A 22827-nucleotide genomic window follows, 5' to 3' on the forward strand; every position below is an offset into this window, starting at 1 on the left:
CACTGTGCCAGCAGAAATACAAGTTTTTATCACTTTGTGAGTATGGCCAAGTTTGAGGAGAAATAGACAAGAAAAAAAGAGCACTGAACAATGAGAGTAAGTGGCTGGTTAGGCCCAGTTGCTAGCTAAGTGGCTTCTGAAAAATTCATTAGTAAAGTTACAGCTCTAGGGACAGTCATGCAAAGAATGAATGCTAAATACATTATAAATGCCGATGGTCTTTCCTTACATGCCTTCTAGTGAAAAATTCCTAAATGCCTAAATAGCAAGTCTGCAATGATAGCAGCTGTTTATTAAAGACTACAAAAAAGAAATGGAGGCTGGGCATGGTGGCTCATGCCTGTAATCCCTGAACTTTGGGAGGCTGAGGCTGGCAGATCACGTGAGGTCAGGAGTTCGAGACCAGCCTGGCCAACATGGTGAAACCCCATCTGTACTAAAAATACAAAAATTAGATGGGTGTGGTGGCAGGCGCCTTAATCCCAGCTACTCAGGAGGCTGAGGCATGAGAATTGCCTGAACCCAGAAGGCGGAGGTTGCAGTGAGGCAAAATCGCGCCATTGCACTCCAGCCTGGGCGACAAAAGCAAGACACTGTCTTTTTTTTTTTTTTTTTTAAAAAGCATATTTTTCAAGAATGACATAGTGTTTCATGATAAAGAAGCCTTAATTTTGCATTTGGTCAAGTATTGATTCGATTTAGCAAATATGACAACAGACTTGGATAAAGTGCGAAAAACACAATTTCATTTTCTTTTTAATCAAAACTGATTAGATAGTCTAATATCAATTCTGATCTTATTGAAAACTGATAAGGTAAAAAAATTAGGGAATGATGGAGCCAATAAGATGTTGCAACCTGTTCCAAGGAGAATTCCAAAACCCACACATATCTGAGACCATTAAGTATGATGAAATATATTTGATTACTATATTTAAAAACAAACTGATTATATAGCCAACAAGTGGGCAGGGGTCTCCTCATCCACAGCCACACAAACCCCGTCATGCGGCTATGTGGTTGCAAGGCCTGCATAGCCTAGAAGGGACTGGTCTGACTTGAAATTTCACTTCATTCGTATTTGTATTTTGAGACAGGATCCTGCTCTGTCACCCAGGCTGGAGTGCAGTGGTATAATCATAGCTCACTGCAGCTTTGACCAACTAGGCTCAAGAGATCATCCTGCCTCAGCTGCACCAGTACCTGGGAATACAGGCAGTTATCACCATATCAGGCTTTTTTTTTTTTTTTTTTTTTTTAAATTTTTATAGAGAGAGAAGTCTTGCTATGAGCTGGCCTCAAACTCCTAGCCTCAAGACATCTGCCCACCTCAGCCTCCTGAGTAACTGGGGCCATAGGTACACACCACCATGCTCAGCTATATTTATTTTATTTTATTAAATTTATTTTTTTCATTTTTGTAGAGAGGAGGTCTTGCTATGTTGCAAGGCTGTCCTCGAACTCATGGCCTTAAAATATACACCCATCTCTGCCTCTCAAACTGTTGGAACTATAGGTGTGAGCCACTGCACCTGGCCTGACTTGAGATTTCTTTAATCTAGCATCCTTTACTTGGTAGGATTGGGAAAGGCAGCAGTGTTTTAAAAAATTACTTAATAATTCAATTAGAACAAAACTCAACCTTGACTCCTGCCTTCTCTCACAGCTCACATCCAGTCTGTCAGGAAATCCTATTGACTGACTTCATCTTCCACCTGGATACTGCCACACTTTAGCCCCCCTGCTTCACCCAAATCTTCCCACAGTCTTTCTCAACTCAGCAGCCAGGGCGGTGCTTTTAAATCAGGAAAAAGATCACGTTGCTTCTCTGCTGAGAACTCCGCCCCACCCTACCCCCCACCTCCACGGTTCCCATTTCAGTCAGAGTAAAAGCCAAAGCCCCAGCAATAGCCTCCAGGGCTTACATGATCTGCACTGATCCCAGCCCAGCACCTCCCTGGCCTCCTTGCCTTCTTCACTCCCTCTATCTCTTTGCCCCTCTGGCCTCCTTCCAGAGCCTCAGACACACCAGGGAGTTTCCTCCTAATGCCTTTATCCTGTTGACTCAGCCTACAGTGCTCTTCTCTCAGCACCTTGGCCAGCTCCATCACCTGCTTCAAACTTTTGCTCAATTTTCACTCATGAGGCCAATCCTGACCATTCTACTTAACATTGCCATCTGTCCCCATTCCCACCATGCTCCTTTCTCTTTTTCTTTTTCTTTCTCTTTCCCTCCTTTCCTTCCTTCCTTCCTTCCTTCCTTCCCTCCCTCCCTCCCTCCCTCCTTCCTTCCTTCCTTTCCTTCTTTCCTTCTTTCTTTCTTTTCTGACAGGGTCTTGCTCTATTGCCCAGGCTGAAGTATAGTGGTGCAATCACAGCTCACAGCAACCTCAACCCCTTAGGCTTAAACAATCCTCCAGGCTCAGTCACCCTAGTAGCTGAGACTATAGGTGCATGCCACAACACCTGGCTAATTTTTTTTTTTTTTTTTTTTTTGAGACAGAGTCTTACTCTTTCGCCTAGGCTGGAGTGCAATGGCGTGATCTTGGCTCACTGCAACCTCTGCCTCCCGGATTCAAGTGATTCTCTGCCTCAGCCTCCCGCGTAGCTGGGATTACAGGTGCCCACCACCACACCCGGCTAATTTTTGTATTTTTAGTAGAGACGCAGTGTCACCATCTTTGCTAGGGTGGTCTTGAACTCCTGACCTCGTGATCCACTCCCCCCCTTGGCCTCCCAAAGTGCTGGCATTACAGGCATGAACCACTGCACCTGGCCTTTTCTTTAAAATTTTTGTAGACATGAGGTCTCACTATGTTGCCCAGGCTGGTCTTAACTTAAGCTCCCGGGCTTGAGCAATCTTCCCACCTCAGCCTCCCAAAGTGCTGGGATTATAGGCATGAGCAACTGCCACTGGCTTCATGTTCATTTCTTCTTGCTGTTGCAACAAACTACCCTATGTTTAGTGGCTTAAAACACCACAAATCCACCATCTTACAGTTCTGGGGGCCAGAAGCCCAACTAGGTCTATTAAGGCTAAAGACAAGGCATCAGAGGGGCTGCCTCTTCCAGTTTCTAGAAGCCACCCCCATTCCTTGACTCACCTTGAAGATGGCCCCTGACTCCATCTTCAAAGCCAGAAGTGCAGCATCTTCAAATCTCCCTCTCTGACCTCTTCCTCCATCACTACATCTTCTTTTCTAATTCTGACTCTCCCACCTTCTTTCTCTTATAAAGATCCTTGTGATTGGTGGGCATGCTGGCTCCCACCTGTAATCCCAACACTTTCGGAGACCAAAGATGAAGGAATGCTTGAGACCAAGAGTTCAAGATCAGCCTGGGCAACATAGCAAGACCCTGTCTTTACAAAATTAAAATTAAAATCAGCTGTGCATGGTGATGCATGCCTGTAGTCCCAGTTACTGGAGAGGCTAAGGTGGGAGGATTGCTTTAGCCTAGGAGGTCAAGGCTGCAGTGAGCTATGATCACATCACTGTACTCCAGCCTGGGTGGGAGAGTGAGACTCTGTCTCAAATATAAGAAAAGAAACATATATTTGGTTTTTGCCCTGGTTCCTGGCAAAAAGCTTCTAAAGCTCTTATAAAGTCCTTAGTGACAGAGGTAATAGGAGTATCTTCTGTTTTAATTTTTGGTCTTAGTCCCAGGTTCCTGACACAAGGGCCTCTAAGATCTTTCAGATCTGCAGCATGGTAAGAAAGCATGTGGGATGCTGTTGAAATGCCTAGGTGGCTGGAAGCTCCTAGACTGCTTCAGAAGGGCTGGTTACCAGAGGAATCAACCACATTTTTTTTTTTTTAAACAGAGTTTGGCTCTCGTAGCCCAGGCTGGAGTGTAATGGGACAATCTCGGTTCACTACAACCTCTGCCTCCCAGGTTCAAGTGATTCTCCTGCCTCAGCCTCCTGAGTAGCTGGGATTACAGGAATATGCCACCATGCCTAGCTAATTTTTGTTTTTTTTTTTTGAGACGGAGTCTTGCTCTGTCACCCAGGCTGCAGTGCAGTGGCCAGATCTCAGCTCACTGCAAGCTCCTCCTCTCAGGTTCACGTCATTCTCCTGCCTCAGCCTCCCGAGTAGCTGGGACTACAGGCGCCTGCCACCTCGCCCGGCTAGTTTTTTATATTTTTTAGTAGAGATAGGGTTTCACCGTGTTAGCCAGGATGGTCTCGATCTCCTGACTTCGTGATCTGCCCGTCTTGGCCTCCCAAAGTGCTGGGATTACAGGCGTGACCCCACTGCGCCTGGCCTAATTTTTGAGGCCTAATAATTGAGCCACTGCGCCTGGCCTAATTTTTGTATTTTTAGTAGAGACGGGATTTCATCATGTTGGTCAGGCTGGTCTTAAACTCCTGACTTCAGGTAATCTGCCCACCTTGGCCTCCCAAAGTGCTGGGATTACAGGCGTGACCCACTGTGCCCGACCCCAACCACATTTTTTTGAGGCTTGGAAATTTCAGTCTCACCCACTGAACTCCAGGAGGCAAAAGGGGCTGGAGATTGACTTAACCACCAATGGCCAATGATTTTATCAATCATGCTTCCATAAAAACCCTGAACAACAGGGTTTGGAGAGCTTCCATGTTGCTGCACACAAGGAGGTTCTGGGAGGGTAGTGTGCCCAAGAGACGGCATGGAAGCTCTGTGGCCCTCCCCACTTGCCTTGCTCTGTGCATCTCTTTCATTGGCTGTTCCTGAGATGCAGCCTTTACATTGAGCCAGTAATAGAAAATAAACTGGCCAGATGTGGTGTCTCATGCCTGTAATCCCAGCACTTTCAGAGGCAGAGGTGGGGGAATCACTTGAGCCCAGGAATTTAAGAACAGCCTGGGCAATGTAACAAGACTCCATCTATACAAAAAAATAAAATAAATTAGTCAGATGTGGTGGTGGGAAACCTGTAATTCCAGCTACTTGAGAGGCTGAAGCAGGAGAATCACTTGAGCCCTGGAGGTTGAGGCTTCAATGAGCTATGATTGCGTCACTGCACTCCAGCCTGGGCAATAGAACGAGACTCTGTCTCTTAAAACAAAAAAGAAAAACAAACTGTTTTTCTAAGCTCTGTGAGTTGTTCTAGCAAATAATTAAACCTAAGAAGAGGGTCATAGGAACCCCTGATTTCTAACTGGTTGGTCAAAATACAGGTGACAACTTAGGACTTGCAACTGGCATCTGAAGTGAAGGTGGTCTTGTGGGACTGAGCTCCTAATCTGTGGGGTCTCCACTAACTCCAGGTAGTGTCAGAATGGAATTGTGGGATATGCAGTTGGTATCCAGAGAGTTGGAGATTTGGTGTAGAAGCTCTGCACACACATTTGGTCAGAAGTGTATGAGTAGAAACATGGATTTTTCTCTCACCTGTCTACCTGCTTAACTGCATAGGAGAGACAATGCATGGTGCTCATGGAAAAAGCAAGCATTAAAGTCAAATAAGATCCAACACTGACTCAGTCTTAATATCCAGGTGAGCTTGGGCAAATCACTTATTATCCCCAATCTTCATCATTTTGTGTGTAAAATGGGGATAACTGTGGCACCTACCTGTGATTTTGCGAGAACTAATGAAATACTATGCTTGATGTTATTGTGATCATTATACCTATTCCAAACTATTTGACAAGGACAGTGATGCATGATAACATCAACAGATTAGAAATTGTAATTAATTCTCTCAGGCAAAATTCCATACAAGCAAATTACTGTCTCTCCAAAGCATTCCCACCACACTTAATTCACCATTCCCTGAACAAAATGTGCCATCTTCATTGTCCAGGTCTTTACAGTGCTGGTTTCCCTGCCTGGGCAGCTCACTCCATCCCATCCCAGCCCATTCCCCATCCCTCCGCCTCCCCCTTCCCTTCCCACTCTCATACAACTGTTCCTCATCTTTCAGGACCTGGCTTCAATGTCACCTTAACTGGAAGCTTCTCTCACCCTCCGGAAGAGCTTCCCATTGCACTTGATGCATGTACTGTTATTTGACCATTTTTGAGTCATAGTCCAAGTCTTTTCGTACCTGAATAAGATGTTGCCCAGTCAGTCTCTCTTCCTGGTCTCTGAAGTCTTTCACGGTAGATTCAGCTGGAAGTGACAAAAAGACATTTTTTTTTTTTTTTTAAAAAGAGGGATGACACAGACAGACATCAGTACTTACTGGATTAAGAAAATGTGGCACATATACACCATGGAATATTATGCAGCCATAAAAAAGGACAAGTTTGCGTCCTTTGTAGGGACATGGATGCAGCTGGAAACCATCATTCTTAGCAAACTATCACAAGAACAGAAAACCAAATACTGCATGTTCTCACTCGTAGGTGGGAACTGAACAATGAGATCACTTGGACTCGGGAAGGGGAACATCACACATCGGGACCTATCATGGGGAGCGGGGAGGGGGGAGGGATTGCACTGGGAGTTATACCTGATATAAATGACGAATTGATGGGTGCTGACGAGTTGATGGGTGCAGCACACCAACATGGCACAAGTATACATATGTAACAAACCTGCACGTTATGCACATGTACCCTAGAACTTAAAGTATAATAATAAAAAAAAAAGTTTTAAATCGTATGTGAAAAGCAAACAAAATTCAAGGGCTTGTAGGAAAAACATAGGAGGGATGGTGTCACTGGGAATATGATAAAGGGTTAATTTTTATTTTATTTTATTTTTTGAGAAAGGGTCTTGCTCTGTCGCCTAGGCTGTACTGCAGTGGTGCGATCACAGCTCACTGCAGCCTTAACCTCCTGGGCTTGAGCAATCTTTCCATCTAATTTTTATTTTATTTAAGAAACGCAGTCTTACTCTGTTACCAAAGCTGGAGTGCAGTGGTGTGATCATAGCTTACAAATGCAGCCTCAACCTCCCAGGGTCAAGAGATCTTCCAGTTGCTCAGCCTCCCCTGTAGCTGGGACTACAGGTGTACACTACAATGTCAAGCTCATTTTTTTTTTTTTAATTTTTAGTAGAAGCAAAGTGTCGTTATGTTGACCAGATTGGTGGTAATCTCCTATCCTCAAGCAGTTCTCCCACCTCAGCCTTCCAAAGTGCTGCGATTACAGGTGTGAGCTGCCACACCTGGCTGAGGGGGTTAATTTTTAATTATATAAAGAGATCAAAGCAAACATTAGAATGAGCCTAAATGCCTACAGCAGCTGACTGATAAATTGTGATACATCCATATAATAAAATATTATGCAACCATGAAAAGGATTTAAAGCAATAGGTATTGGCATAGATGTCCACAAAATATGAAAATGTGAAGTGACGTCCAATTAGCCTGTATATATCTTGAATAATATGGCCCATTTTCACAATAACAATTATTTCCTGAGATAAAATTGTGGGTCTAAAGAGTAAAGGAAATTTTTCACTTCTTTATTTAAAAGTATTTACTATTTTTATAATTTAATGAGATTAAACAAATAGATCATCAAATTAGCAAAATACACATTAACTCTATAAATAAATGGAAAAGACACAGACAGCCCAGGCATGGTGGCTCACACTTACAATACTAGCACTTTGGGAGAGGGTGGTAGGAGGATTGTTTGAGGCCAGGAGTTCCAGACCAGCCTGGGAAACATAGCAAGACACTGTCTCCACTAAAAATAAAAAATAAAAATAGCCAGACATGGTGGTATGTGCCTGTAGTCCCAGCTACTGAGGTGGAAGGATCACTTGAGTCCAGGAGGTCAAGGCTGTGGTGAGTTGAGACTGTGCCTGGGCCACTACACTCAAGCCTGGAAGACAGCATGAGAGTCTCAAAAAAAAAAAAAAAAAAAAAAAAAAAAGACAATAAAGAAATAAAGCTAACAAGCTAACAAAAGAAAAGATATTAAAGTGTGACAAACAGGATGGGCACGGTGGCTCGTGCCTGTAATCCCAGCACTTTGGGAGGCTGAGGTGGGTGGATCATGAGTTCAGGAGTTCAAGACCAGCCTGATGAACATGGTGAAACCCCGTCTCTACTAAAAATGCAAAAATTAGCCAGGCATGGTGGCGTGCACCTGTAATCCCACTACTCAGGAGGCTGAGGTAGGAGAATCACTTGAACCTGGGAGGCGGAGGTTGCAGTGAGCCAAGACCGCGCCACTGCACTCCAGCCTGGTGACAGAGCAAGACTCTGTCTCAAAAAAAAAAAAAAAAAAGTGACAAATGAAAATAATATGAGGTCTTTTATTTATTAAAAATAATTAAACAGAAAATAACTTGTTAAATTATAATACCCTGTGCTGGCAAAGGTGCAGTGAAATGGGCATTTTCTTATCCTATTAGTGATGTTTAAATTGTATATAAGCCTTCCAGGATAAAGCTTAGCAATTTTTTAAAAATAATACAGACAGTGACTCACTATACTGCCTCCTCCAACTCCTGGCCTCAAGCAATCCTCCCACCTCAACCTCCCAAAATGCTGGGATTATAGGCCGACAGCCACCATGACTGAAAGCTCAGCAATTTGCATCAAGTGTAATAACAATGCTCATGCCATGTGACTCACAGTAATCTCACTTCTGGAAATACCATCTTTGGATATAATTCAACCTAAACAAAAGCTCCCATGCACAAACACAGTGAAAATCTCGGAGTTATTTTTTTTTTCTCTTTTTAAAAAAAATACGGAATGCTTCACAATTTGCATGTCTTTCTTGCACAGAGGCCATGCCCATCTCTCTATTGTTCCAACTCTAGTATATGTGCTACCGAAGCAAGCATGAGTAATTTAAGATAGAGTGGTTATATGGAATAAGGAAGAGTTATGGGGAATTTAAAAAACTATGGTATTTATAGGCACCTAGTAACAGCTTAGTAAATATTAGCTGCTACTTTTATTATTTTTATGGTAATTTCACTCAATTAAAAATTGTCACTAAAAATTACCATTGTGATGGAACATATGTATCCTACAGTATAACTGTAAAAAACAGATATAATTTGTCCCTTGGTATATGGGGGAGAGTGGTTCCAGCTCCTCCATTTCTGTGTATACCAAATTCCACATATACTCAAGTTTTCGAGTCAGTCCTGAGGTATCGAGATATATATATATATATATATTTATATATATACGTGTGTGTGTGTGTGTATATATATATATATGAGATAATTAGTGAGGTGTGGTGACAAGCACCTGTAGTCCCAGCTACTTGTGAGGCCGAGTCAGGAGGACTGCTTGAGCCCAGGAGATTGAGGCTGCAGTGAGCCATAATTGCACCACTACACTCCATTCTGGGCAACAGAGTGAGACAGAAGGTTGACTGTTTAACAGAATTTTTCTGTTGACTTGAAAATATGGTCAGGACTGTGGCATATGAAAATTCTTCATAAGATAATTATCTAATCCAATTCATCCTGGAATTGGTAACAGAAAATGTTTTGGTGACTATTTATTCCTTCACTTGCTGTTATATAAACTATTGCCAGAGGGTACTTAACAACCAAAAGTGTCATCTCTGAGCTACTCACAGTGAAAGGTGATGTCTGGGGCCCAGGTGTATTGAGGTCCCCATGTCTGAGCTATGGGTGCTGAGTGGGACTTACTTGTCCATCCATTTTCTGTATTCTGGCACTGGGAAACTTGGGTTTATCCATCTTGATAAGAGGTCACTTAAATTCCACTTGGCAAGAACCACAAATGGAAGAAAGGCCATGAAATCACAGGCTTGCCCTTGTTCTCAAAGGCATCTTCAGCTTAGGTGGTTCTGTAAAAGAGGAATCACATTGTTGAAAAATCACCACAGGTCAGCTGAGGTGGTCCATACCTATAATCCCAGCCCATCAGGAGACTAAGGCAGGAGGATCCTGTGAGGCCAGGAGTTCAAGACCAGCCTGGGCAATACAGTGAAATCTCTACAAAAAATTAGAAAATGAGCTGGGTGCGGTGGCACATTCCTATAGTCCCAGCTACTCTGGAGGCTGAAGTGGGAGGATGAAAGTGGAAGCTGCAGAAGTGGAAGCTGCAGTGAGCTCTGATCTCACCACTGCACTCCAGCCTGGGTGACAGAGTGAGACCCTGTCTCAACATACACATACATACATACATACATACATACACACACACACACACATGGATGCACACAGCCACATGCAGACACACACACACCCCCTCATCTCAGTCTGTCTAGACTTGACTAAAGAGAAGGGTCTTCTGGTTACAGAAGAGGTATGCTCTTTTGTGGGACAGGGAGGGACCAGCAACCTTGTTCATGGTCTTTTCCTCATCCTCTGCTTAGTTTTCCAAGAACCCTCACAGTGGAAACAGAGTCCCTGGAAAAAGGACCAAAATCTTTAGACTACCAGGGAGAAATACGCCTCCTTTGTCAATTAATAAATAGAACACCTGCCTTAAAATCCAGGGAGTTCTGCTAGAATGAATCACTCCCTACGACCCTGACCTATGCAGGGAACATGAAAAACTGGAGTTTGGCTGGGCACGGTGGCTCACACCTGTAATCCCAGCACTTTGGGAGGCTGAGGCAGCGGACCACCTGAGGTCAGGAGTTCAAGACAAGCCTGGCCAACATGGTGAAACCCCGTCTCTACTAAAAATACAAAAATTAGCCGGGTGTGGTAGTGGATGTGTGTAATCCCAGCTACTCAGGAGGCAGAGGCAGGAAAATCACTTGAACCCAGGAGGCAGAGGTTGCAGTGAGCTGAGATCACACCACTGCACTCCAGCATAGGTTACAGAGCAAGACTCTGTCTTAAAACAAAAAACAAAAAAACAAAAAAACAACTGGAGTTTGGAGGCCTGTAATATTTTAAGCCACATTCCACATTGTAGAGACCTTACCAAAGTACGGCCTATCCACAAAGCACTGCCGAACACCAGCTGGCTGTCTCCATGGGGCACCGCCATATCTCTGGCTCTTGTTTCCCCAGGAGATGCTCTATTCCAGCCTTCTCTTACATTTTGTATTCTACACATTTCCTAGCGTAAGGCCTCAAAACATAGCAGGCTGCAGAGTCACTGCTGATCTACTGCATATCTGACTTCAGATTCCAGCAGGGCACTTTGTGTTTGAGAAATTAAAGAGGAGAGAATAGACCCAGACTGACACTGGTCAGCTTAGTGGTCCAAAGATATAAGCTGCTCAAATGGACTACAGTGCCTCTGATTTTCTGAGTCTGCCCTGCTCCTAGGGCTCCTTGGATGCAATTAATTTATCCTTGTTGAAGGATTTGCTAGAATATAAAATATAAATATAGAATATAGAATATAAAAAAAATTGGCCAGGCACGGTGGCTTACGCCTCTAATCCCAGCACTTGGGGGGCCGAGGCGGGTGGGTAATGAGGTCAGGAGTTCAAGACCAGCCCGGCCAACATGGAGAAACCCCGTCTCTACTAAAAATACAAAAATGAGCCTAGTGTGGAGGCACAGGCCCGTAGTCCCAGCTACTCAGGAGGCTGAGGCAGGAGAATTGCTTGAACCTGGGAGGTGGAGGTTGCAGTGAACCGAGACGGTGCCATTGTACTCCAGCCTGGGTGACAGAGCAAAACTCTGTCTCAAAAAAAAAAAAAAAAAAAAAAAGAAAAAGAAAAAGAAACAGAAAAGAGAATATAAAAAACTTAAAGAAGAAAAAATGTTAAAATAAAATTTTCTCCTAAAGAACACTCAAAAGCACGCTCCCACCAATGCTGGATCTATTTAGCTCTCTCTTGCTTTATTTTTCTGAGATAGGGTCTCATTCTATTACCCAGGCTGGAATGCAGTGGCAAGATCACGGCTCACTGCAGCTTTCAATTCCTGGACTCAAGCTATCCTCCCACTTCAGCCTCCTGAGTAGCTGGGATTATAGGTGCATGTCACCATGCCTGGCTAATTTTTAAATTTTTTGTAGAGAGGGGGTTCTCACTATGTGGCCCAGGCTGGTCTTGAACTCCTGGGTCAAACTAATCCTCCCACCTTGGCCTCCCAAAATGCTGGGATTATAGGCTTTAGCCACTGTGCCCAGTCTATCTTTCTATAACTCATATATTAAATCTTCCTCCTTAAATTGCCTCCTACCCACCCATCTGTAGGGATAGCAAACACAGGTTTCAGTGAGTCAGGCAACCTACATGAAGGAAGGAGGCCCGAGTAACGTGGGAGAGTGGGAGACCGGGGGAAACTGTAGCAAACTGCAAGGTACTCAATTCAACAGTTCTTCAACACTGTGATGGTCAAACCAAACACAGAAACAGCAAGTCCAGTTTAGTCACCAGCAGGCAACGTGGGATATTTCATCTACATGCTACAGGGCAAAATGCTTAGGACGAATGACCTGGTCTCCACCAACCTGCTCTTCAAGTCCAGCCGCTCCTGCCCAAGTCCCTACACTCTACTGACATGACCCACATTCTCAGGTCTCCTGACATCTTTTCTTGTTCACTTTTTTCCCCCAACAAATATTGCTGCTTTTTAAATTTTTATTATTATTATTATTATTTTTACTTCTTTTGAGACAGAGTCCCCCTCTGTCACACAGGCTGAAGTACAGTGGGGTGATTATGGCTCACTGCAGCTTCCATCTTCTGGGCTCAAGTGATCTTCCCACCTCAGCCTCCCAAGCAGTTGGGATTACAGGCATGTACCACCACACCCGGCTAAGTATATTATTTTTTCTTCTTTTTTTTTTTTTGTTGAGATGAAGTCTCACCCTGTCACCCAGGCTGGAGTGCAGATCTTGGCTTACTGCAACCTCCAACTCCCAGGTTCAAGCAATTCTCCTGCCTCAGCCTCCCAGGTAACTGGGATTACAGGTGTGTGCCACCATGCCTGGCTAATTTTTGTATTTTTAGTAGAGACGGGGTTTCACCATGTTGGCCAGGCTGGTCTTGAGCTCCTGACCTCAGGTAATCTGCCCACCTCAGTCTCCCAAAGTGCTGGGATTACAGGCATGAGCCACTGCACCCAACCAGTGTATTATTTTTTTCTAGGGACAGGGTCTCACTATGTTGCCCAGGTTGGCCTTCAACTCCTGGGTACAAGCAATCCCCTGGCCCTCTCCTCCCAAAGAGCTGGAATTACAGGCTTGAGCCAACACATCAGGCTCTAACAAATATTTCTTGAGCACCTACTGCACACCAGGCACTATAATAAGTGCCCAGGAAATAGCAGTGAACAAGGTATAAGAGTTTCTGCCCTCTACAGAGCTTATAGGGTAGCAGGAAATTGACAGAGTTTGAATGCTTGTCTCCTCCAAATCTCATATTGAAATTAAATCCCGGCCGGGCGCGGTGGCTCAAGCCTGTAATCCCAGCACTTTGGGAGGCCGAGACGGGCGGATCACGAGGTCAGGAGATCGAGACCATCCTGGCTAACACGGTGAAACCCTGTCTCTACTAAAAAAATACAAAAAATTAGCCGGGCGTGTTGGCGGGCGCCTGTAGTCCCAGCTACTCGGGAGGCTGAGGCAGGAGAATGGCGTGAACCCGGGAGGCAGAGCTTGCAGTGAGCTGAGATCTGGCCACTGCACTCCAGCCTGGGCGACAGAGCGAGACTCCGTCTCAACAAAAAAAAAAAAAAAAAAAAAAAGAAATTAAATCCCTAATGTTGGAGGTGTTGCCTGGTGGGAGTGTGTGGGTCATGGGGGCAGATCCCTCATGAATGGCTTGGTGCCCTGCCCATGGTAATGAGTGAGTTCTCCCTCTACTAGTTCACGTGACAGCCGATTGTTTAAAGAGCCTGGCACCTCCTCCCCTCTCCCTTGCTTCATCTTCTCACCAAGTGACGTGCCAGTTCCTCCTTCACCTTCTACCATGAGTGGAAGACTCCTGAGGTCCTCACCAGCAGATGCTGAAACTATGCTTTTTTTTTTTTCTGAGACAGGATCTCACTCTGACACTCAGGCTAGAGAGCAGTGGTGTAATTATGGCTCACTGCAACCCTGACCTCCTGGGCTAAAGAGATCTTTCTACCTTGGCCTCCCAAGTAGCTGGGACCACAGGCATGCATCAGTGCACCATCATGCTTGGATGATTTGCTTTTTATTTTTAGTAGAGACAACATCTCACCATGTTTCCCAGGCTGGTTTCAAACTTCTGGGCTCGAGCAATCCTCCTGCCTCAGTGTCCCAAAGTGCTGGGATTACAGGTGCAGGCCACTGTGCCCAGCCTGGCACCATGTTACTTGTATAGTCTGCAGAACTGTGAGCCAAATAAACTGTTTTTCTTTATAAACTACCCAGCCTCAGGTGTTTCCTTATAGCAATGCAAAATGGACTAATATAGGAATCATATGCCAGCACTTACCAGACTGTGATGAGCACAATGACAGAAGTACAGAGTGGGACTGAAATGTTCCCCAGGGGTTTCTTGTTGCATCATAGAGGATGGGGTGAGACATCTCGGTTAAGGCTAAAGATGAGTAAAGATGAGAGTGAAAGAGTGATGACGGGGGTAGCGAGAGGGTTTCCTGAAGAAGGACCAGTAAAGTCCCTCAAGGAAACTGTGAGGTCACTTCCTGGAAATCACCAGTATACCATTTCCCATTGGCAAGGAGCTTAGCACGGTCCCTTGGATAACCAAACCTATGCCCAAATCCCACCTGTGTGAGTCTATCTCCTGGGACCCTTCTTAGCATATTAGAGTTCAATCAGGAGACATAAACCACTCAAAAGTTTAAAGTGGTAAAATTTAATACAGAGAATTATTCATTATAACAGGGCAAAGCATAATAAGAGATTGGCTACCGAAAAGTAAAAAGAACTCTAGAGAACATAGGACTATCAGAGGCCAAGCATGGTGGCTCATGCTTATAATTCCAGCAATATGAAAACCCAAGACAGGAGGATGCTTCAGGCCAGGAGTTTGAGACCAGCCTGGGAAACACAGCGAGACCTTGTCTCTACCAAAGTAAAAAAAATAGCCAGGTGTGGTGGTGCACACCTGTAGTCCTAGCTACTTGGGAGGCTGAGGTGGGAGGATTGCTTGAGCCAGGGAGGTCATGGCTGCAGTGAGCTGTGAAGCCATGGCTGCAGTGAGGCATGATTTTGTCACTGCACTTTAGCCTGGGCAACAGAGGGAGACCCTGTCTCAAAAAAAAAAAAAAGTATAGGACCAGCTGATACAATAAGCAGTAACTGCCCCTACTGTCCCTACACTGCCCCTACTGTCTCTACACTGAGATAGAGTGACCAAGGAGATAGACTCCTCACTAGGGCTGAGATCCAGCCACCCTTGGAGAGGGTATAGTCATGGGTAATTCAATGGCAGAATTGCTGCATTACCACATGGTGGAAGATGCTAACAATCTGCCCTCTGGAATTTGCTGAAAATCCGCCCTCTACGATGCTAGACTAAGATATTAACGAACAGTTGTCTCACTACAAAACCACCCAGGCAGGTGCAGAGAAACTGCTGGTCACTGGGTGCTGCTGAGCACCGTGCAGGGCAGGAACCCAGTGCTGTAGACGCTCAGTGCCTGTGGAGATTGACACACCACAATCAGAAAGAACAGCCTCTTACAAAGTCCCTCTAGCACAACATACTGACAACATTTAATAATGCACCAGCTGACAGAGGAAGCATATAAGGAACCCACGTCTATGTTTGCAGAGCAGGCAGTGAAGGGTGAATTTGGAACTGGTGGGCAGTCATTGGATGGATAGTTGGTACATGACACATTTCAATCTACCAAAGAAAAAAGGAAGAGAGAAAAGAGATACAGGACCAGGCATGGTGGCTCACTCCTATAATCCCAGCTGTTTGGCAGGCCAAGGCAAGTGGATCACTTGGGTCCAGGAGTTTGAAACCAGCCTCGGTGACATAGTGAAACCCTGTCTCTACTAAAAATAAAAATGTTAGTTGAGTGTGGTGGCTTGTGACTGTAGTCCCAACTGCTCAAGAGGCTGAGGCAAAAGGATCGCAAGTGTCTGAGAGTTCGAGGCTGCAGTGAGCCGTGATCACACCACTGCACTCCTGCCTGGGTGGCACAGCAAGATCCTGTCTCAAAAAAAGAAATGTTGGTGAAAATGTGAAGAAATTGGAACCCACATACATTATTGGTGGGAACATAAAATGGTTTAACCACTTTGTTTGGGTATTTCTTTCTTGTCATTTTAATTTGATTTTTAAAAAATCAAGATAGGATCCCACTATCTTGCCCAGGCTGGTATCTTTTAACTTGTAGGCTCAAGTGATCCTCCCACCTCAACCTCTCATGTAGCTGGGATTACAGGTGTGAGTCACTGCACCTGACTGGTGTAACCACTTTGGAAAACAGTTTCTCAAAAGGCTAAATGTACAGTATCACAAAACGCAACAATTTCTCTCCTAGGTATATATCCCAGAGAAATAAAAATATATGTCCACACAAAAACTTGTACATGAATCTTCACAGCAGCATTATTAGTGGCCAGTACATGGAAACAACCCAAATGTTCATCAATTGATGAATAAACAAAATGTGGTGTGTCTCTACCATGGAATATTATTCAACCACAGAAGGAATGAAATACTGACACATGCCATGACAGGAAGGAACTCTGAAAACATTGTGCTAAGAGGGAAAAAAAAGCCAGCCACAAAAGATCACATATTGCACAATCCTATTTATATAGAAGGTCCAAGTCGGGTGTGGTAGCTCACACCTGTAATCCCAATACTTTGGGAGGCCGAGGAAGGCAGATCATGAGATCAGGAGTTTGAGATCAGCCTGACCAACATGGTGAAAGCCCATTTCTACTAAAACTACAATAATTAGCCAGGCATGGTGGCGGGCGCCCATAATCCTAGCTACTCAGGAGACTGAGGCAGAAGAATTGCTTGAACCCAGGAGGCAGAGATTGCAGTGAGCTGAGATTGCACCACTGCACTCCAGCCTAGGTGACAGAGCAAGACTCCGTCTCACAAAAAAAAGAAAAAAAAATTCCAGATTAGGCAAATCTATAATGACAGAAAATAGATCAGTGGTTGCCTATGGGAACACAGGGGCATGGGGGGAGGAGAATATAGTGGCTAAGAAGTGTGGATTTCTCCACAGGGTAATGAAAGCTTCTAAAATGGATTGTGGTGATAGATGAACAGCTCTGTGAATATTCTAAAAACCACTGAATTGCATACTTTGATAAATTAATTACATGGTATGTGAACTACATGTCAATAAAGTTGTTATTTAAAAAAAGGAAATGGGGGGCTGGGCACAGGTGGTTCATGCCTGCCTATAATTCCAGCACTTTGGGAGGCTGAGGCAGGAGGATCACTTGAGGCTAAGAGTTTGAGACCATCCTGGGAAACATAGCACTATCCCATCTCTACAACAAAAAAATAAAAAATTTAGCTCTGCATGGTGGTGTACGTCTGTAGTCCTAGCTACTTGGGAGGCGGAGGTGGGAGTATTGCTTGAATCTAGGAGTTTGAAGCTACAGTGAGCCATGATCATACCACTGCATTGTAGCCTGAGTGACAGAGCAAGACCCTGTCTCTAAAAAGGAAAGAAAAGAAATGTAAGTTTTTATCACTTTGTGAGAGTAACCAAGTTTGAGGGGAAACAGATAAGAACAAAAGAGCACTGAATGGTGAGAGTGGGAGGCTGGTTAGGCTCATTGCTAGCTAAGGGACTTCTGAAGAATTCTTTAGTAAAATCACAGCTCTGGGGGTCAGTCAGGCAGTCAAATGATGAATGTTAAATCCATTACAAATGCCCATTGTCTTTCTTTACACTCCTTCTGGTGAAAAATTCCTAAATGCTTAAATAGCAAGTGTTCTGAAATGACAGCAGCTGTTCATTAAAGAAATAACATCTCAAATTTTAAAAATCATGAGTCAAATATGATTTTCCTCCTCCCATTTTACAGGTGTGCAACCTAAAAACAGAGAATTTAAGTAACTTTCCTAAGTGGCAGAGCACAGATTTAAATCTTATCACTTTGGCCTCAGAGTTTGTGCTTTATTTTATTATTTTAAAATTCATCTTTTTTAAAACCAAGAGGCTTATGCAAAATTCTGCTAGGATTCAAAAAAAGCCTCTTGCTTTTCCTGACCATGGGTGCAGGCAGGGCTCATGCTGCATTTTCTTTACTTATAATTGGATAGAGACATGATGGATGGAGACATGATGACAGGAGCTCTCCTGGTCATCATGCACCAGAAAGGAGAGTGGAGAGAAGCACAGGGAAGCCAGTCTTACCATGTTTGAGCAACTGAACCAATGTCAGCCTCAGCCTACCTGCACAATTACTTTTATGTGAGAAAAACAGGCATCTCCCTATTTGGAAAATCACAGCTGGCTGCAGTAGCAAACAATCCTCAAGTTATTCCTGGTAATGTTATTTCTACAGTCCCAATCCTGTTAACTCATTACATTAGCTCTTCATTTCTCTATTGTTCCTAACATCTAGTTCATAACCAAGAGCTTATGTTATTAAATAAAGCTTTGGGTTAACAGGATCAATGAAGGAAGAGTTTAAAGATACCAAAAAATGCTCACAGAAGTACCTGCCAAATGTGCCAACTGACTACTATGAACTAATTTACTTTTGAGAAACATGCTGTTTCTTATATGCTACTGACAGTGCCTGTAAAAACGGTGCAACTTAACTGGCTGTTTTATTTCCTCCCCAATCTTAGTATCTAATATCCACAGACTGAGATCAGAGCACCAGCATATACAATGCCACTTTATACTAGAGTTAGGAGGGGAGGCCAAGAGTAGAAATCAGAGTCACTTTCCTAGCTGCTGTTCTCTGTCCAGAGTATTTTAAAGGAGACTGTATTCCCCCAGGGCTCGCTGACCTGGCACTTTCTCCTTGCGGAGGCTCACATCACTGTCTTGTGCAGCCCTCACTGCTTTTGCTGAATGTGTCATCATCCTATAAAACACCTTCTCCTCCACCTCTCAACCTAAGCATGTGTTACTGGGCTTTGGGACAGCTTGTTTTCTCACTGTTCCGCCTTTCCTTCTGAGCGTCTTGGTCTTTGTGGTGGCCTCTCATCTCACCATCCTGGTGAAGCTTTGGGGTCATTACTTCTTCAGTTGCTTCCCTCACCAGTATATCAACTGAAGACAGTATGGACTAATTGCTTTAGAGTACAACTACTGTGACCCTAGAACCAGCTGGTCCCAGGACTTCTTCTGACCCTAAAGTTTTTGAGATACCAGATACAGTTGGAACAAGATATACGACCATGCTCCCTAGAAGGTGAGACTGTCATCATTTCCTGGACCTTTTAATCTGCGCTTTTGCTCATGCTATTCCTTCTATCAGGAGTAGCTTTGTCTCTGCCTGGTGATATTCTCCTCTTCCATCAAGGCCCAATTTAAATGTAATTTTCTTCATAAAGTTCCTGTCACCTTGGAATTAACCCCCCTTTTACATAGGGTCATTGCTCACTTTGTTCAAATCTTTATAAATTGAGGCTCAGGTCTGTGTGGTCACGGAGTGTGTCTTTTTACCAAAAGGAACACCTCGGCCAGGCACGGTGGCTCATGCCTGTAATCCCAGCACTTTGGGAGGCCAAGGCAAAGGCAGGCAGATCACCTGAGGTCAGGAGTTCGAGACCAGCCTGACCAACATGGAGAAACCCTGTCTCTACTAAAAATACAAAATTAGCTGGGCGTGGTGGCAGGCACCTGTAATCCTAGCTACTTGGGAGGCTGAGGCAAAAGAATCGCTTGAACCCAGGAGGCAGAGGTTGCTGTGAGCCAAGACAGTGCCACTGCACTCCACGCTGGACAAGAGTGAAACTCTGTCTCACATACATAAATAAATAAATAAATAAATAAATAAATAAATAAATAAATAAATGAAACACCTCATGCACTTTACAAGGAGCTCCTTCAGGAAAGGATGACACCTCGTGTAGAGGAGAGATCTCCAATACTCTGATCTTTTCCAAAAGGAGGAAAGTAAAGGTTTGAACATATTTTTAGTTCTTTGCATTTCTGAACAGAAATAGTCTGTTATTAAGTTGCTCAAAGATGCCTATAAGCTTTCATAGGAGAAACATCTAATTCATAACCAAGAGTTTATGTTATTAAGTAATCTTTCCTTTAACAGGATCAATGAATGAAGAGTTTAAATCCTTGCTGTAGTCCCCATTTAGTCATCTGGTATCCTCTCTGTGAGGTATACGCTCAGTATCTGGTATCCTCTCTCTGAGTATGCCAGATGATTAAATGGAAATTACTGCACCACTAAACACCAGTACTGCAACTCTTACTTAAAAATTCAACACTTAGGACATAAAGAATGATCCTAGGCTGGGCTTGGTGACTCACACCTGTAATCCTAGCACTTTGGGAGGCTGAGGTGGGCAGATTGCCTGATCTCAGGAGTTTCAGACCACCTTGGGCAACATGGTGAAACCTGTCTCTACCAAAATACAAAAAATTAGCTGGGCATGGTGGTGTGCACCTGTAGTCCCATCCACTCGGGAGGCTGAGGCAGGAGAATTGCTTGAACCTGGGAGGCGGAGGTTGCAGTAAGCCAAGATCGCACTATGGCACTCCAGCCTGGGCGACAGAGTGAAGCTCTGTCTCAAAAAAAAAAAAAAAAAAAGAAAGATCCTAATGCAGTCATTTCCTTTTAAATTTATGAGGAGATGGAAGAAATACCCATATTTGATGGTTGGTTGGGAACTGTCTTTGGTATTGTATGAAGTATTTTAATACTGTGAACATGAAAATATGAGAACCCTGCAGACCCCGTGGGCACAGAGAGAAGGAAGTACATTAGAGGGTGTTGCAGGAAATACTTTCATTCCAAGCACTGCTGTTTAAAAACAAAGAAGACAAAAGATGAAGAAACATTCCACGTGACCCTCTGCACCCTTATTTGTTGCAATAAAGGAAAAGCATTTTAGGAATTTTTTTGAGTCCAGTTTATGATGTGATCCATGTTAGTTATTTTCTGTTAATGATTTTCAAAATCTCAGTTAAAAACATTCAGAAGTTTAGCTTTATCACAGGCAGCTGTTCACATGTAAAACTAGTTTGGTTATGTTCATCTGTATAAACATGTAGCTAGTGAACTGACATAACTATTAAACTGGAGAATCAACAGAAACATGCCAAGGACTGGCCCTTACCTTCCACAGTGACCTCAATGTCAGGAAGCTTTTCATTACTCTCAAAGCTTCATGATCTTTTCAGAAACTGCGAAGCTGTAAAATAAGCACAGAATTACTTAGTATATTGTAGGAAAAAATACAGAAGGAGATGCTTTATAAGAGCAGAGTATTAAAATTTATTCAGTTTGGCTCTTTTCAAAGGAACCTGCGGAATTAAACTTGTAGTGTAATCCTCCACAGGGGGCTCAACAAAGCCATGGAAACATAAATGAAGTGGGATTGCAAATGTGATACTTCCAATAAATTTTTTTTTTAAAAAACAGAAAGAAAAAGAGGTCCATTAAATAAAATACCTTAAAAAGCCAAGAAACTAACTGCAAGTCCCCCAAAGAGAGTGGTCAATGATTCTGTGTTATTTAAGGAATGCTGAGAAAGAATGTCTTAATGCAGTGAACTATAATATGAAATACAGGTAATCTCTTACCTTTAGTGTTTATTAGCCATTCCAGGAGGCAAGTAGGAAATAACTAGTTCAGGTCTAGAAAGAAAACCAAGAAATGTTACGGTAGTCAGTACAATGGTGGCCTCACAGCTAGTAAAACAGTCATGATATGACCAGTGTTTTTCCCTAAAGGCATTCGCAGAGTCATCCCGTAATGTAACAATAATTCCTATCATTGTGGACAAAAACCCTGACTTTTCCGTTCCATGACTGGCAAGTAATTATATGAAGAATAAATTACTTCTTTCATGAAAAAGAAAATTTAACACTAGTGTACTTTCTTCGGCTACTAAAATTCTACAGAAATGTAGATATAATAAGAAACTCAATCATCACATCAGGCCAGGTGCGGTGTCTCACGCCTGTAATCCCAGCACTTTGGGAGGCCGAGGTGGGTGGGTCACCTGAGGTCAGGAGTTCGAGACCAGCCTGACCAACTTGGTGAAACCCTGTCTCTACTAAAAACAGAAAAATCAGCTGTCTCTACTAAAACACAAAAATTAACCAGGCATGGTGGTGCATGCCTGTAATCCCAGCTACTTGGGAGGCTGAGGCAAGATAATCGCTTGAACCCAGGAGGCAAAGTTTGCAGTGAGTCGAGATCATGCCATTGCACACCAGCCTGGGCAACAAGAATGAAACTCTGTCTCAAAAAAACAAAAAAGAAAAGAAAAGAAACTCAATCATCAATATTTAGTTGCTCACTAGACTGACCCAGGAATAACAGAGCAGATAAAACCCAGCAAATTAAACTTCATTCAAGTACTTAGGCATACTGTGAGCCACCGCAGTGCCTCTGAACACCATGAAGGCAGTGGTCACTAATCTTGCACTGATGAAGACAGCTGAGTACAGGATGAGGGACTGCAGGGGCAATGGAGAGTGCCAGCACTGCAGCTCAGAGCCAGGCTTTTCCATCAAGGACTTACAGGCATGCCTGTCACCTCTAGCTAGAAAAACATTTTAGTAGAAATGTCAGTTTATTGTTTTAATTCCAGAAATGACTACAGTGGCAAATAGAACCTACTTTTTTATTATTGTTGTTGTTGTTGAGGCAGAGTCTCACTCCAGACTCAGAGTCTGGAGTACAGTGCTATGATCTCAGCTCACCGCAGCCTCTGCCTCCCAGCTTCAAGCGATTCTCCTGCTTCAGCCTCCCAAGTAGCTGCGATTACAGGCACCAGCCACCATGCCTGGCTTATTTTTTGCATTTTTAGTAGAGATGTTGGCCAGGCTGGTCTCGAACTCCTGACCTCAGGTGATTCACCTGGTTTGGCCTCCCAAAGTGCTGGGATTACAGGCATGAACC

The 22827-nt window shown here is 43.7% G+C and overlaps 1 protein-coding gene and 1 non-coding gene across 2 annotated transcripts in view; both read right to left on the reverse strand.

Moving 5' to 3' along the window:
- Positions 1-22827, reverse strand: part of LOC111534503 — a 70562-nt gene that overhangs the window by 17436 nt on the left and 30299 nt on the right. Inside the window, 4 exon segments of the mRNA XM_026446736.2 lie at positions 6034-6098; positions 9564-9724; positions 21035-21109; positions 21501-21554. The gene's annotated coding sequence lies outside the window, so the exon portion shown is untranslated.
- On the reverse strand, positions 8636-8738 carry LOC113219675. The gene has a single exon (XR_003306634.1). It is a non-coding gene; the product is annotated as a U6 spliceosomal RNA (small nuclear RNA).

This window comes from Piliocolobus tephrosceles, unplaced genomic scaffold (genome assembly GCF_002776525.5).
Source record: "Piliocolobus tephrosceles isolate RC106 unplaced genomic scaffold, ASM277652v3 unscaffolded_77, whole genome shotgun sequence".
Taxonomy (NCBI): domain Eukaryota; kingdom Metazoa; phylum Chordata; class Mammalia; order Primates; family Cercopithecidae; genus Piliocolobus; species Piliocolobus tephrosceles.